Source organism: Pseudophryne corroboree, chromosome 4, assembly GCF_028390025.1.
Source record: "Pseudophryne corroboree isolate aPseCor3 chromosome 4, aPseCor3.hap2, whole genome shotgun sequence".
In the NCBI taxonomy this organism is placed as follows: Eukaryota; Metazoa; Chordata; class Amphibia; order Anura; family Myobatrachidae; genus Pseudophryne; species Pseudophryne corroboree.
This window is the reverse complement of record NC_086447.1, coordinates 27,030,185-27,043,304: the sequence shown is the minus strand read 5'-3', so window position 1 is coordinate 27,043,304 and position 13,120 is coordinate 27,030,185. Positions and strand designations below refer to the sequence as shown.

General features: G+C 37.8%; 12 non-coding genes across 12 annotated transcripts; all 12 read left to right on the top strand.

Annotated features, from left to right (window-relative positions):
* The first annotated feature begins 264 nt into the window (after positions 1 to 264).
* On the top strand, positions 265 to 337 carry TRNAF-AAA (transfer RNA phenylalanine (anticodon AAA)). Its single transcript has one exon. It is a non-coding gene; the product is annotated as a tRNA-Phe (tRNA).
* A 148-nt stretch (positions 338 to 485) lies between these two features.
* On the top strand, positions 486 to 558 carry TRNAV-CAC (transfer RNA valine (anticodon CAC)). The gene has a single exon. It is a non-coding gene; the product is annotated as a tRNA-Val (tRNA).
* A 431-nt stretch (positions 559 to 989) lies between these two features.
* Positions 990 to 1,062, top strand: TRNAV-AAC (transfer RNA valine (anticodon AAC)). The gene has a single exon. It is a non-coding gene; the product is annotated as a tRNA-Val (tRNA).
* Positions 1,063 to 7,398: 6,336 nt separating this feature from the next.
* TRNAV-CAC (transfer RNA valine (anticodon CAC)) lies at positions 7,399 to 7,471 on the top strand. The gene has a single exon. It is a non-coding gene; the product is annotated as a tRNA-Val (tRNA).
* A 432-nt stretch (positions 7,472 to 7,903) lies between these two features.
* On the top strand, positions 7,904 to 7,976 carry TRNAV-AAC (transfer RNA valine (anticodon AAC)). Its single transcript has one exon. It is a non-coding gene; the product is annotated as a tRNA-Val (tRNA).
* Positions 7,977 to 9,347: 1,371 nt separating this feature from the next.
* On the top strand, positions 9,348 to 9,420 carry TRNAV-AAC (transfer RNA valine (anticodon AAC)). Its single transcript has one exon. It is a non-coding gene; the product is annotated as a tRNA-Val (tRNA).
* An 868-nt stretch (positions 9,421 to 10,288) lies between these two features.
* On the top strand, positions 10,289 to 10,361 carry TRNAV-CAC (transfer RNA valine (anticodon CAC)). The gene has a single exon. It is a non-coding gene; the product is annotated as a tRNA-Val (tRNA).
* Positions 10,362 to 10,791: 430 nt separating this feature from the next.
* Positions 10,792 to 10,864, top strand: TRNAV-AAC (transfer RNA valine (anticodon AAC)). Its single transcript has one exon. It is a non-coding gene; the product is annotated as a tRNA-Val (tRNA).
* Positions 10,865 to 11,416: 552 nt separating this feature from the next.
* Positions 11,417 to 11,489, top strand: TRNAV-CAC (transfer RNA valine (anticodon CAC)). The gene has a single exon. It is a non-coding gene; the product is annotated as a tRNA-Val (tRNA).
* Positions 11,490 to 11,918: 429 nt separating this feature from the next.
* TRNAV-AAC (transfer RNA valine (anticodon AAC)) lies at positions 11,919 to 11,991 on the top strand. Its single transcript has one exon. It is a non-coding gene; the product is annotated as a tRNA-Val (tRNA).
* Positions 11,992 to 12,538: 547 nt separating this feature from the next.
* TRNAV-CAC (transfer RNA valine (anticodon CAC)) lies at positions 12,539 to 12,611 on the top strand. Its single transcript has one exon. It is a non-coding gene; the product is annotated as a tRNA-Val (tRNA).
* A 430-nt stretch (positions 12,612 to 13,041) lies between these two features.
* Positions 13,042 to 13,114, top strand: TRNAV-AAC (transfer RNA valine (anticodon AAC)). The gene has a single exon. It is a non-coding gene; the product is annotated as a tRNA-Val (tRNA).
* Positions 13,115 to 13,120: the final 6 nt, after the last annotated feature.

Sequence of the window (13,120 nt, the reverse complement as noted above, 5' to 3'; positions counted from 1 at the left end):
TGTAGTGTAGTATTATTCACATTTAGCCAATATGCATAAGGTTCCCCTTCAAAATTGGTCAGAAAACATTAAAAAAAGATTTTTTTATTAAATACAATGATCATAACTATTAATAAGTGAATGTGTCCTCTTGAAATGCAAAGTGGAAAAAATAGCATAGAAATTATTAGAAAATAGAAAAATAAGTTTAGAAAAAAAAATTCTAAGAAAACGGTTTGCCAATGGTACTTCCCGACTCGATAGTGATGGGATCCACGAGAGTCAGTTTCTGTAGTGTAGTGGTTATCACATTCGCCTAAAACACAAAAGGTCCCCAGTTCGAAACTGGGCAGAAATATGCTGTTATCTTTAGAATTTTAAAACAAGGGATTTTTGGTTGAAATGCCAAATAAAAATGCAATCATATAAAAAGTTTATTTCAGAATACCATAATGTATGTCAAAGATCATTTTTTATTGGATGGCGGGAGATTCTGTTTCCATGTAGTTTCTGTAGTGTAGTGGTTATCACGTCCACCTCACACGCGAAAGGTCCCCAGTTCGAAACTGGGCAGAAACATCTTTTGTTACCTAAACACTTTGAATTAAATAATTTATATTTTGATAACTATCTACTGTTGCATTGCTCAATGAAAAAGCAAGCAAAAATCATATTGCAGAATATCAAAAGTCAATTTCCCTTCTACCATGCATATTGGATGGTGTTGCATTCATGAAATACCTGTAGTGTAGAGTTATTCACATGTACCCAATATGCATAAGGTCCCCCTTCAAAATTGGTCAGAAATACATTAAAAAAAGATTTTTTTTAGTAAATACAATGATCAGAATTGATAATAAGTGAATGTGTCCTCTTGAAATGCAAAGTGGAAAAATAGCGTCAAAATTATTAGAAAATAGGAAAAAAAGTGTAGAAAAAATTATATTTCTAAGAAAAGCATGTGTCATTTGTACTTCCAGACTAGATAGTGATGGGATCCACGAGAGTCAGTTTCTGTAGTGTAGTAGTTATCACGTTCGCCTAACACGCGAAAGGTCCCCAGTTCGAAACTGGGCAGAAACAATCTTTTAGCTTTAGAATTTTAAAACAATGAATTTTTGGGTAAAATGCTCAATAAAAATACAATCAGATAAAAAGTTTATTTTAGCATGCCATACTGAATGTCAAAGATCATTTTTTATTGGATGGTGGTCGCAAATTTTTCATGTAGCATCTGTAGTGTAGTGATTTCATGTTTGCCTCACATGTGAAAGGTCCCCAGTTCGAAATTGGCAGAAACATATTTTGTTACCTAAACACTTTGAATTCAATAATTTATATTTTGATAACTATATACTGTTGCATTGCTCAATGAAAAAGCAAGCAAAAAAATCATATTGCAGAATATCAAAAGTCAATTTCCCTTCTACCATGCATATTGGATGGTGTTGCATTCATGAGGTACCTGTAGTGTAGTATTATTCACATTTAGCCAATATGCATAAGGTTCCCCTTCAAAATTGGTCTGAAATACATTAAAAATAGATTTTTTTATTAAATACAATGATCAGAACTATTAATAAGTGAATGTGTCCTCTTGAAATGCAAAGTGGAAAAAATAGCATAGAAATTATTAGAAAATAGAAAAAGAAGCAAATTATACTTACCGATAATTTCATTTCTTCGAGATACTTCATGGCAGCCATAACTACTGGGATTGTATCCCTATTCCTAACTTTAGACAGGGAGTTTTCTTAATCCACTAGGGCCCACCCACTATGGGTATATAATCGCACTCCACCCCTTCCTCCATAGTCTTTTGAGTGTCTCCTATGACAAGCCTCTCTGAGAAACCCAATAAGGGAGGGATTTTGTAGGCTGCCATGAAGTATCTCGAAGAAATGAAATTATCGGTAAGTATAATTTGCTTCTTTCTTCTACGCTACTTCATGGCAGCCATAACTACTGGGATATACCAACGCTCGTATAGGGAGGGCAATATAATACACAGGAAGCCTTGCTTTGATGCTGAAAATAATACTTATTTATTGCAAAGCCCCTTGAAGGACCTGCTTCCCAAAGTGGGTGTCAACAATATCTAAAGCATAATGAGTAGAGAATGTATGCATCGAAGACCACGTGGCTGCTGCGCAAATGTCTTTCGCCGACACGCGACCCTTCTTAGCCCAAGAAGTTGCCATGGCCCTAGTAGAGTGTGCCTTTAAACCTTCTGGAACTCTGCGACCACTTCTTTCATATACAAATGTCAAAAGCTCTGTAATCCATCTGGAAATGGTCTGCTTTGTAGGCCTTTCACCTTTCTTCACACCAGAGTGTAGCACGAACAGATGTTTTGTGTTACGGAACTGTTTAACTCTTTCCATATAGATCGAAACTGCCCTTATCAGATCTAACTTATGCATTGCTTCTTCCTCCTCATTCTGCGGATCCGGATAGAAAGATGGCAACACGATGTCCTGACTGAGGTGAAACTCCGACACAACTTTTGGCAAAAAATCTGGATTGGTTCTCAGAACAATTTTATCTGGGAAAAAATTAAGATAAGGTTCTTCCGACCACAGAGCCTGTAATTCGCTAACTCTTCTGGCCGTTGTGATGGCTACCAGAAACACAACTTTCCAAGTTAAGAACTTCAGCGAAATATCCTGCAGAGGCTCAAACGGAGGCAGCATCAAAGAATTGAGAACTAAATTTAAGTCCCAAGGAGCAAGAGTTGGCCTAACTCGAGGTCTTATTCTTTTAATTGCCTGACAAAACTTCTTGACCAAGTCTTCCTCAGACAATCTCCGATCCAACAGAATACTCAGAGCCGATATCTGAACCTTAATAGTGGACACTGCCAATCCTTTCTCAAAACCTTCAAACAGGAATTGCAAAACTTGAGAAGTTTCTGCTTTTAATGGATTAAATCTTGATCCAGACCAAGAGATGAATTTTTTCCAGACCCTATAGTAAACACTAGAGGATACTTTCTTCCTTGCCTGGATAAGCAAATCGAGGACCTGCCCGGACAGACCTCTATTTCTTAATAGCTGCCGCTCAATTTCCACGCCGTCAAATGAAGCCGTTGCAGATTCGGATGCAACAATGGCTGATGCAGCAACTCCTTCTTCAACTGCAACCTCAAAGGACCCTGCACTGCCATCCTGAGCACTGAAGGAAACCAACCCCTCTTCGGCCAGTAGGGAAGAATTATTATTACTTGTGCCTTGTCCTCCCAGATCTTCCTGAGAGTCCTTGGAATCATCGGAAACGGGGGAAACACATACGCCAGTCCGAACGTCCAAGGAAGAGAGAAAGCATCCACTTCCCCTGTTCCTGGGAGATGATATCGGGAGAAAAAGAGTGGTACTTTTGCATTGACGTGTGTGGCCATCAAATCTACCTGAGGCCTTCCGAACTGTTGTACGATCTGTTGAAAAACTACATCGTCCAGCTCCCACTCTCCTGGTAACACCTCCTGTCGACTGAGGAAGTCTGCCACCACATTGTTTACTCCTGGAACATGTAGAGCTACTAGAGTTTTGAGATGGCACTCCGCCCATTTCATTATCTTTGACACTTCCTCCATCAACACTGGACTCCTGGTGCCTCCTTGACGATTGAGATACGCCACTACGGAAACGTTGTCTGAAAAAACCTTGAGATGCTTTCCCTGAAGTTGTTCTTGAAACTGCTGTATGGCATTCCACACCGCTCTCATCTCCCTGTGATTCGAAGACAAACGTGCTTCCTCTTCGCTCCATGTGCCCTGACAATTTCTGTGCAACAGATGAGCACCCCAACCTGTTGTACTCGCATCCGTTGTCAGAACCATAGCCTGATGGTTCGACAGAGACGTCCTTCTGCTGACCAGCCGTTCGTCCGTCCACCAGGTCAAAGATTCTTTCGCTTTCCGGCCTAGTTTTATACGGTAATTCAGAGAATATCCCTTCCGAATATAACTCAGGATGTCCAACTGAAGATCTCTCATCCTCCACCTCGCCCAAGGGACTACATCTATGGAGGACGCCATCATCCCCAAGAGACGCATCCCCTGACGAATCGTCACACTGTTGCATCCCTTTATGAGGGTAGCCAGATCTTGAAGCTTTAGACACCTCTCCTCTGAAAGACCTATCATATAATCGAGGGTATCTACCTGTACCCCCAGAAACTGTATTCTTTGCTTTGGCGTTAATCTGCTTTTTCCCCAGTTTATGAGCCAGCCATGTTCTTGTAGAATTTGTAGCACCACACTTAATGCTTTGTCCACTTTCTCTATCGACTCTCCGCACACCAGCAAGTCGTCCAGGTATGACCATATTGCTACTTTTTGACCTCTGATCACAGCAATGAGCGACATCAGAACTTTGGTGAACACCCTTAGAGATGACTTTAGGCCAAAAGGAAGGCAAGTGAACTGAAAGTGTTTGCCGAGGACACAAAGCCTTAGATATTTCCTGTGCTGCCTGCAAATTGGAACGTGGAAGTAAGCGTCCTTTAGGTCTACCGAAGCCAAAAAGTCTCTCTCTCTCACCCCTAACAGGATAGACTTTAGGGTCTCCATACGAAACTTTATTGTTTCTATATACTCGTTGAGCTGTCTGAGATCTAAGATGGTTCTGAACTCGCCGGAAGGTTTTCTCACCAGAAACAGTCTCGAATAGAAACCTCTGTTTCTTTCCAAAAACGGAACAGTCTCTACAGCTTTCGCTTCGATCAGTTTCCTTAAACTGTCTTTCATAGCTTTTAACTCCAGATTTGTAGTTGGTGTCTCTGAAACTAGAAATTTGTCCAACACGGGAATTTTTGAGAATTCTATCCGGTATGCCTGGGATACGACATCTATTACCCACGTATCCTGAATAGACTCTATCCAACAGCCGGCAAACTCCTGAAGTCTGCCACCCACTGGAAAAGATACCGGAACCTTGTGACAGTCATGCCCTTCGACCACCTCTCCTGTAGGCCTGCCGAAAGGACTGCCTATTGTTACCTGAGGAGTACCTTCCTGAATAAAAACGACCTGGTCGATATCCTCTTGCCTCCTTAAACTGCTGTTTAGAGTACGGTATTGGAAATCTATTCCTCCTGTCCTGAGGAAGTTTTGCAGATTTTCCTCCTGACATTTTCTGTATTATGGCTTCTAATTTATTTCCAAACAGCAAAGACCCTTCATATGGCAGGGACACCAACCTATTCTTGGAGTGCATATCTGCCGACCAAGAACGCAGCCACAAAGCTCTTCTTGCCATCACACCTGCTGCCATAGACTTTGCAGCAAAATCCAGAGCATCTAACGAGGCCTCACAGAGATACTCGATCCCTTTGAACATTACGGCCAGACTTCTTTGCAGATACTGCCTCGAAACACCTCCTTCTATATCAGTCGCCAATACTGACCCCCAGGCTCTCAACGCTCTAGCAACAGATGCTACTGCCACACCGGATTTTAGTGATATTGCTGAGGACATATGCAATTTCTTTAACGCACTCTCCATGCGTTTATCCATACCATCTTTTAAGACTGCGCCATCTTCTAACAAAATGGTGGTTTTTGATACCATCTCTGCGACTGCAGCATCAACTTTAGGGATTGCACACCAATTAGTAAACTGCTCATCTTCCACTGGGAACATACGATCAAGCCTTTTAGTATTACCCAGCTTTTTATCAATGCTTTTCCACTCCTTACTCACAACATCTTTTAATGCTTTATGGACTGGAAAGACCCTGTTCTTTTTGGTTTTATCACAGAACAGAATATCCTCATCATTACATTCCTCTTCAGGCATTCTATAATTCATAGTCTTAAAGATATCTTTCAGAAGACTATCCACCAGCTCCAAATTAAACTTTCTCTCTTCTTCCTGCTCGTCCACCGACTCAGCACTAGAAGCAGCCAGATAATCATCATAAGCAAAATCCTGAGAACCTGACTCATCCACTAAATCAATTCTATCAAAAGACCTAGCCCTTTTATTCCCTTGGAATTCCGAGAGCTGCTCTTTGGTAACAAAAGACTCCTTCATCCATCTCATTAAATCTCTTATTTGCCTGGACTGCACAGTCTCCTGAGATTCACTCTGTATACATTCCTCACAGAATTTAACATTTTCAGCAGCTGAAAAGATTTTGTCACAAGCTGCACACTGCATGTCCTTATGCCTTTTCTTACATAACCTCTTCTTAGGTGGAGACACACTAAAACAACAAAATAAAACACCTTACAACCTATCCTAAACTACCACATGGTAACAGAATAAACAATAAACAATAAATAATAAATAACAACCAGCCCTCTATGAGGACTTACCTCTTTAGGGCACTGACCGGCTTTTGGGGAGAAGGCTCTCTTTCCATTCTGCTGGTAAGCTTAGAAAACCAGCCCAGCAATTATAGGAGCTTCCTAACTCCTGTGTGCAGCGCCATTAATTCAAATTTCTATGCCTTATAAAAGGCTATGGCGTCCGTGCAGCCCGCCCCCCATAATCAGCTGGGACGGGTGCCAACAGCACTTCCGCCAGCCAGCCTTTACTGCATCCCCCCAGCACTTCCGCCCACCGCCGCACTTTCCCTTCAGTGCCAGGACCTTCCGGAGGAAGTCGCGTACATCCCCTTCAGCAGACGGACCTCCGGCAGGAAACTGCACAGATGCCCTTCAGAAGAGGTACTCCTCACTGAAAGGCCCCATACACACAGCAGAGCAGCGGCCATAGCAGCGGAAAACGGCAAGAGGGGGACCCACAGCAAAGAGCTGACAGGAGGACACCTTAAGCTGGACATGTGGGGACTTACTTGACCGCCCCTTAGCACACCTAGCCAAACACCCAGGGAGCCACCCTCTTCTAGCACGGCTACCAGGAGACGTATCAGCTAGGAACAACCTGAGGTAAGCCCTGAAAAACAAAATTATTTAAATAGAAAAAATAATACAGGAACTCCTCCTGCCAAGCTAGGAGACAGGAAAAAAGACTAAGGAGGAAGGGGTGGAGTGCGATTATATACCCATAGTGGGTGGGCCCTAGTGGATTAAGAAAACTCCCTGTCTAAAGTTAGGAATAGGGATACAATCCCAGTAGTTATGGCTGCCATGAAGTAGCGTAGAAGAAATAAGTTTAGAAAAAAAAATTCTAAGAAAACGGTTTGCCAATGGTACTTCCCGACTCGATAGTGATGAGATCTTCAAAAGTAAGTTTCTGTATTGTAGTGGTTATCACATTCGCCTAAAACACAAAAGGTCCCCAGTTCGAAAATGGGCAGAAATATGCTGTTATCTTTAGAATTTTAAAACAAGGGATTTTTGGTTGAAATGCCAAATAAAAATGCAATCATATAAAAAGTTTATTTCAGAATGCCATAATGTATGTCAAAGATCATTTTTTATTGGAGGGCGGGAGATGCTGTTTCCATGTAGTTTCTGTAGTGTAGTGGTTATCACGTTCGCCTCACATGCGAAAGGTCCCCAGTTCGAAACTGGGCAGAAACATATTTTGTTACCTAAACACTTTGAATTTAATAATTTATATTTTGATAACTATCTACTGTTGCATTGCTCAATGAAAAAGCAAGCAAAAAAATCATATTGCAGAATATCAAAAGTCAATTTCCCTTCTACCATGCATATTGGATGGTGTTGCATTCATGAAATACCTGTAGTGTAGAGTTATTCACATTTACCCAATATGCATAAGGTCCCCCTTCAAAATTGGTCAGAAATACATTAAAAAAAGATTTTTTAGTAAATACAATGATCAGAATTGATAATAAGTGAATGTGTCCTCCTGAAATGCAAAGTGGAAAAATAGCGTCAAAATTATTAGAAAATAGGAAAAAAAAGTTTAGAAAAAATTATATTTCTAAGAAAAGCAAGTGTCATTTGTACTTCCAGACTAGATAGTGATAGGCTCCACGATAGTCAGTGTCTGTAGTGTAGTGGTTATCACGTTCGCCTAACACGCGAAAGGTCCCCAATTCGAAACTGGGCAGAAACTATCTTTTAACTTTAGAATTTTAAAACAATGAATTTTTGGGTAAAATGCTCAATAAAAATACAATCAGATAAAAAGTTTATTTTAGCATGCCATACTGAATGTCAAAGATCATTTCTTATTGGATGATGGTTGCAAATTTTTCATGTAGTATTTGTAGCGTAGTGATTTCATGTTTGCCTCAAACGCGAAAGGTCCCCAGTTCGAAATTGGCAGAAACATATTTTGTTACCTAAACACTTTGAATTCAATAATTTATATTTTGGTAACTATATACTGTTGCATTGCTCAATGAAAAAGCAAGCAAAAAAATCATATTGCAGAATATCAAAAGTCAATTTCCCGTCTACCATGCATATTAGATAGTGTTGCAATCATGAAGTACCTGTAGTGTAGTATTATTCACATTTAGCCAATATGCATAAGATTCCCCTTCAAAATTGGTCATAAATACATTAACAATAGATTTTTTTTTAAATACAATGATCAGAACTATTAATAAGTGAATGTGTCCTCTTGAAATGCAAAGTGAAAAAAATAGCATAGAAATTATTAGAAAATAGAAAATCAAGTTTAGAAAAAAAAATTCTAAGAAAACGGTTTGCCAATGGTACTTCCCGACTCCATAGTGATGAGATCTTCAAAAGTCAGTTTCTGTATTGTAGTGGTTATTACATGCGCCTAAAACACAAAAGGTCCCCAGTTCGAAACTGGGCAAAAATATGCTGTTATCTTTAGAATTTTAAAACAAGGGATTTTTGGTTGAAATGCCAAATAAAAATGCAATCATATAAAAAGTTTATTTCAGAATGCCATAATGTATGTCAAAGATAATTTTTTACTGGATGGCGGTAGATTCTGTTTCCATGTAATTCCTGTATTGTAGTGGTTATCACGTTCGCCTCACACGCGAAAGGTCCCCAGTTCGAAACTGGGCAGAAACTTATTTTGTTACCTAAACACTTTGAATTCATTCATTTATATTTTGATAACTATCTACTGTTGCATTGCTCAATGAAAAAGCAAGCAAAAATCATATTGCAGAATATCAAAAGTAAATTTCCCTTCTACCATGCATATTGGATGGTGTTGCATTCATGAAATACCTGTAGTGTAGAGTTATTCACAATTACCCAATATGCATACGGTCCCCCTTCAAAATTGGTCAGAAATACATAAAAAAAATATTTTTTTAGTAAATACAATGATCAGAATTGATAATAAGTGAATGTGTCCTCTTGAAATGCAAAGTGGAAAAATAGCGTCAAAATTATTAGAAAATAGGAAAAAAAGTTTAGAAAAAATTATATTTCTAAGAAAAGCATGTGTCATTTGTACTTCCAGACTAGATAGTGATGGGATCCACGATAGTCAGTTTCTGTAGTGTAGTGGTTATCACATTCGCCTAACACGCGAAAGATCCCCAATTTGAAACTGGGCAGAAACAATCTTTTAGCTTTAGAATTTTAAAACAATGAATTTTTGGGAAAAATGCTCAATAAAAATACAATCAGATAAAAAGTTTATTTTAGCATGCCATACTGAATGTCAAAGATTATTTCTTATTGGATGATGGTCGCAAATTTTTCATGTAGTATCTGTAGTGTAGTGATTTCATGTTTGCCTCACATGTGAAAGGTCCCCAGTTCGAAATTGGCAGAAACATATTTTGTTACCTAAACACTTTGAATTCAATAATTTATATTTTGGTAACTATATACTGTTGCATTGCTCAATGAAAAAGCAAGCAAAAAAATCATATTGCAGAATATCAAAAGTCAATTTCCCTTCTACCATGCATATTGGATGGTGTTGCATTCATGAGGTACCTGTAGTGTAGTATTATTCACATTTAGCCAATATGCATAAGGTTCCCCTTCAAAATTGGTCATAAATACATTAAAAATAGATTTTTTTTTTAAATACAATGATCAGAACTATTAATAAGTGAATGTGTCCTCTTGAAATGCAAAGTGGAAAAAATAGCATAGAAATTATTAGAAAATAGAAAAATAAGTTTAGAAAAAAAATTCTAAGAAAACGGTTTGCCAATGGTACTTCCCGCCTCCATAGTGATGAGATCTTCAAAAGTCAGTTTCTGTATTGTAGTGGTTATCACATGCGCCTAAAACACAAAAGGTCCCCAGTTCGAAACTGGGCAAAAATATGCTGTTATCTTTAGAATTTTAAAACAAGGGATTTTTGGTTGAAATGCCAAATAAAAATGCAATCATATAAAAAGTTTATTTCAGAATGCCATAATGTATGTCAAAGATATTTTTTTACTGGATGGCGGTAGATTCTGTTCCCATGTAATTCCTGTAGTGTAGTGGTTATCACGTTCGCCTCACATGCGAAAGGTCCCCAGTTCGAAACTGGGCAGAAACTTATTTTGTTACCTAAACACTTTGAATTCAATCATTTATATTTTGATAACTATCTACTGTTGCATTGCTCAATGAAAAAGCAAGCAAAAATCATATTGCAGAATATCAAAAGTAAATTTCCCTTCTACCATGCATATTGGATGGTGTTGCATTCATGAAATACCTGTAGCGTAGAGTTATTCACATTTACCCAATATGCATACGGTCCCCCTTCAAAATTGGTCAGAAATACATAAAAAAAATATTTTTTTAGTAAATACAATGATCAGAATTGATAATAAGTGAATGTGTCCTCTTGAAATGCAAAGTGGAAAAATAGCGTCAAAATTATTAGAAAATAGGAAAAAAAGTTTAGAAAAAATTATATTTCTAAGAAAAGCATGTGTCATTTGTACTTCCAGACTAGATAGTGATGGGATCCACGAGAGTCAGTTTCTTTAGTGTAGTGGTTATCACGTTCACCTAACACGCGAAAGGTCCCCAGTTCGAAACTGGGCAGAAACAATCTTTCAGCTTTAGAATTTTTTATAGGATGGTGGTCACAAATTTTTCATGTAGTATCTGTAGTGTAGTGATTTCATGTTTGCCTCACATGTGAAAGGTCCCCAGTTCGAAATTGGCAGAAACATATTTTGTTACCTAAAAATAGATTTTTTTATTAAATACAATGATCAGAACTATTAATAAGTGAATGTGTCCTCTTGAAATGCAAAGTGGAAAAAATAGCATAGAAATTATTAGAAAATAGAAAAATAAGTTTAGAAAAAAAAATTCTAAGAAAACGGTTTGCCAATGGTACTTCCCGACTCGATAGTGATGAGATCTTCAAAAGTCAGTTTCTGTATTGTAGTGGTTATCACATTCGCCTAAAACACAAAAGGTCCCCAGTTCGAAACTGGGCAGAAATATGCTGTTATCTTTAGAATTTTAAAACAAGGGATTTTTGGTTGAAATGCCAAATAAAAAAGCAATCATATAAAAAGTTTATTTCAGAATGCCATAATGTATGTCAAAGATCATTTTTTATTGGATGGCGGGAGATGCTGTTTCCATGTAGTTTCTGTAGTGTAGTGGTTATCACGTTCGCCTCACATGCGAAAGGTCCCCAGTTCGAAACTGGGCAGAAACTTATTTTGTTACCTAAACACTTTGAATTCAATCATTTAAATTTTGATAACTATCTACTGTTGCATTGCTCAATGAAAAAGCAAGCAAAAATCATATTGCAGAATATCAAAAGTAAATTTCCCTTCTACCATGCATATTGGATGGTGTTGCATTCATGAAATACCTGTAGCGTAGAGTTATTCACATTTACCCAATATGCATACGGTCCGCCTTCAAAATTGGTCAGAAATACATAAAAAAATATTTTTTTAGTAAATACAATGATCAGAATTGATAATAAGTGAATGTGTCCTCTTGAAATGCAAAGTGGAAAAATAGCGTCAAAATTATTAGAAAATAGGAAAAAAAGTTTAGAAAAAATTATATTTCTAAGAAAAGCATGTGTCATTTGTACTTCCAGACTAGATAGTGATGGGATCCACGAGAGTCAGTTTCTTTAGTGTAGTGGTTATCACGTTCACCTAACACGCGAAAGGTCCCCAGTTCGAAACTGGGCAGAAACAATCTTTCAGCTTTAGAATTTTTTATTGGATGGTGGTCACAAATTTTTCATGTAGTATCTGTAGTGTAGTGATTTCATGTTTGCCTCACATGTGAAAGGTCCCCAGTTCGAAATTGGCAGAAACATATTTTGTTACCTAAAAATAGATTTTTTTATTAAATACAATGATCAGAACTATTAATAAGTGAATGTGTCCTCTTGAAATGCAAAGTGGAAAAAATAGCATAGAAATTATTAGAAAATAGAAAAATAAGTTTAGAATTTTCTAAGAAAACGGTTTGCCAATGGCACTTCCCAACTCGATAGTGATGAGATCTTCAAAAGTCATTTTCTGTATTGTAGTGGTTATCACATTCGCCTAAAACACAAAAGGTCCCCAGTTCGAAACTGGGCAGAAATATGCTGTTATGTTTAGAATTTTAAAACAAGGGATTTTTGGTTGAAATGCCAAATAAAAATGCAATCATATAAAAAGTTTATTTCAGAATGCCATAATGTATGTCAAAGATCATTTTTTATTGGATGGCGGGAGATGCTGTTTCCATGTAGTTTCTGTAGTATAGTGGTTATCACGTTCGCCTCACATGCGAAAGGTCCCCAGTTCGAAACTGGGCAGAAACATTTTTTTGTTACCTAAACACTTTGAATTCAATAATTTATATTTTGATAACTATCTACTGTTGCATTGCTCAATGAAAAAGCAAGCAAAAATCATATTGCAGAATATCAAAAGTCAATTTCCCTTCTACCATGCATATTGGATGGTGTTGCATTCATGAAATACCTGTAGTGTAGAGTTATTCACATTTACCCAATATGCATAAGGTCCCCCTTCAAAATTGGTCCGAAATATATTAAAAAAAGATTTTTTAGTAAATACAATGATCAGAATTGATAATAAGTGAATGTGTCCTCTTGAAATGCAAAGTGGAAAAATAGCGTCAAAATTATTAGAAAATAGGAAAAAAAGTTTAGAAAAAATTATATTTCTAAGAAAAGCATGTGTCATTTGTACTTCCAGACTAGATAGTGATGGGATCCGCGAGAGTCAGTTTCTGTAGTGTAGTGGTTATCACGTTCGCCTAACACGTGAAAGGTCCCCAGTTCGAAACTGGGCAGAAACAATCTTT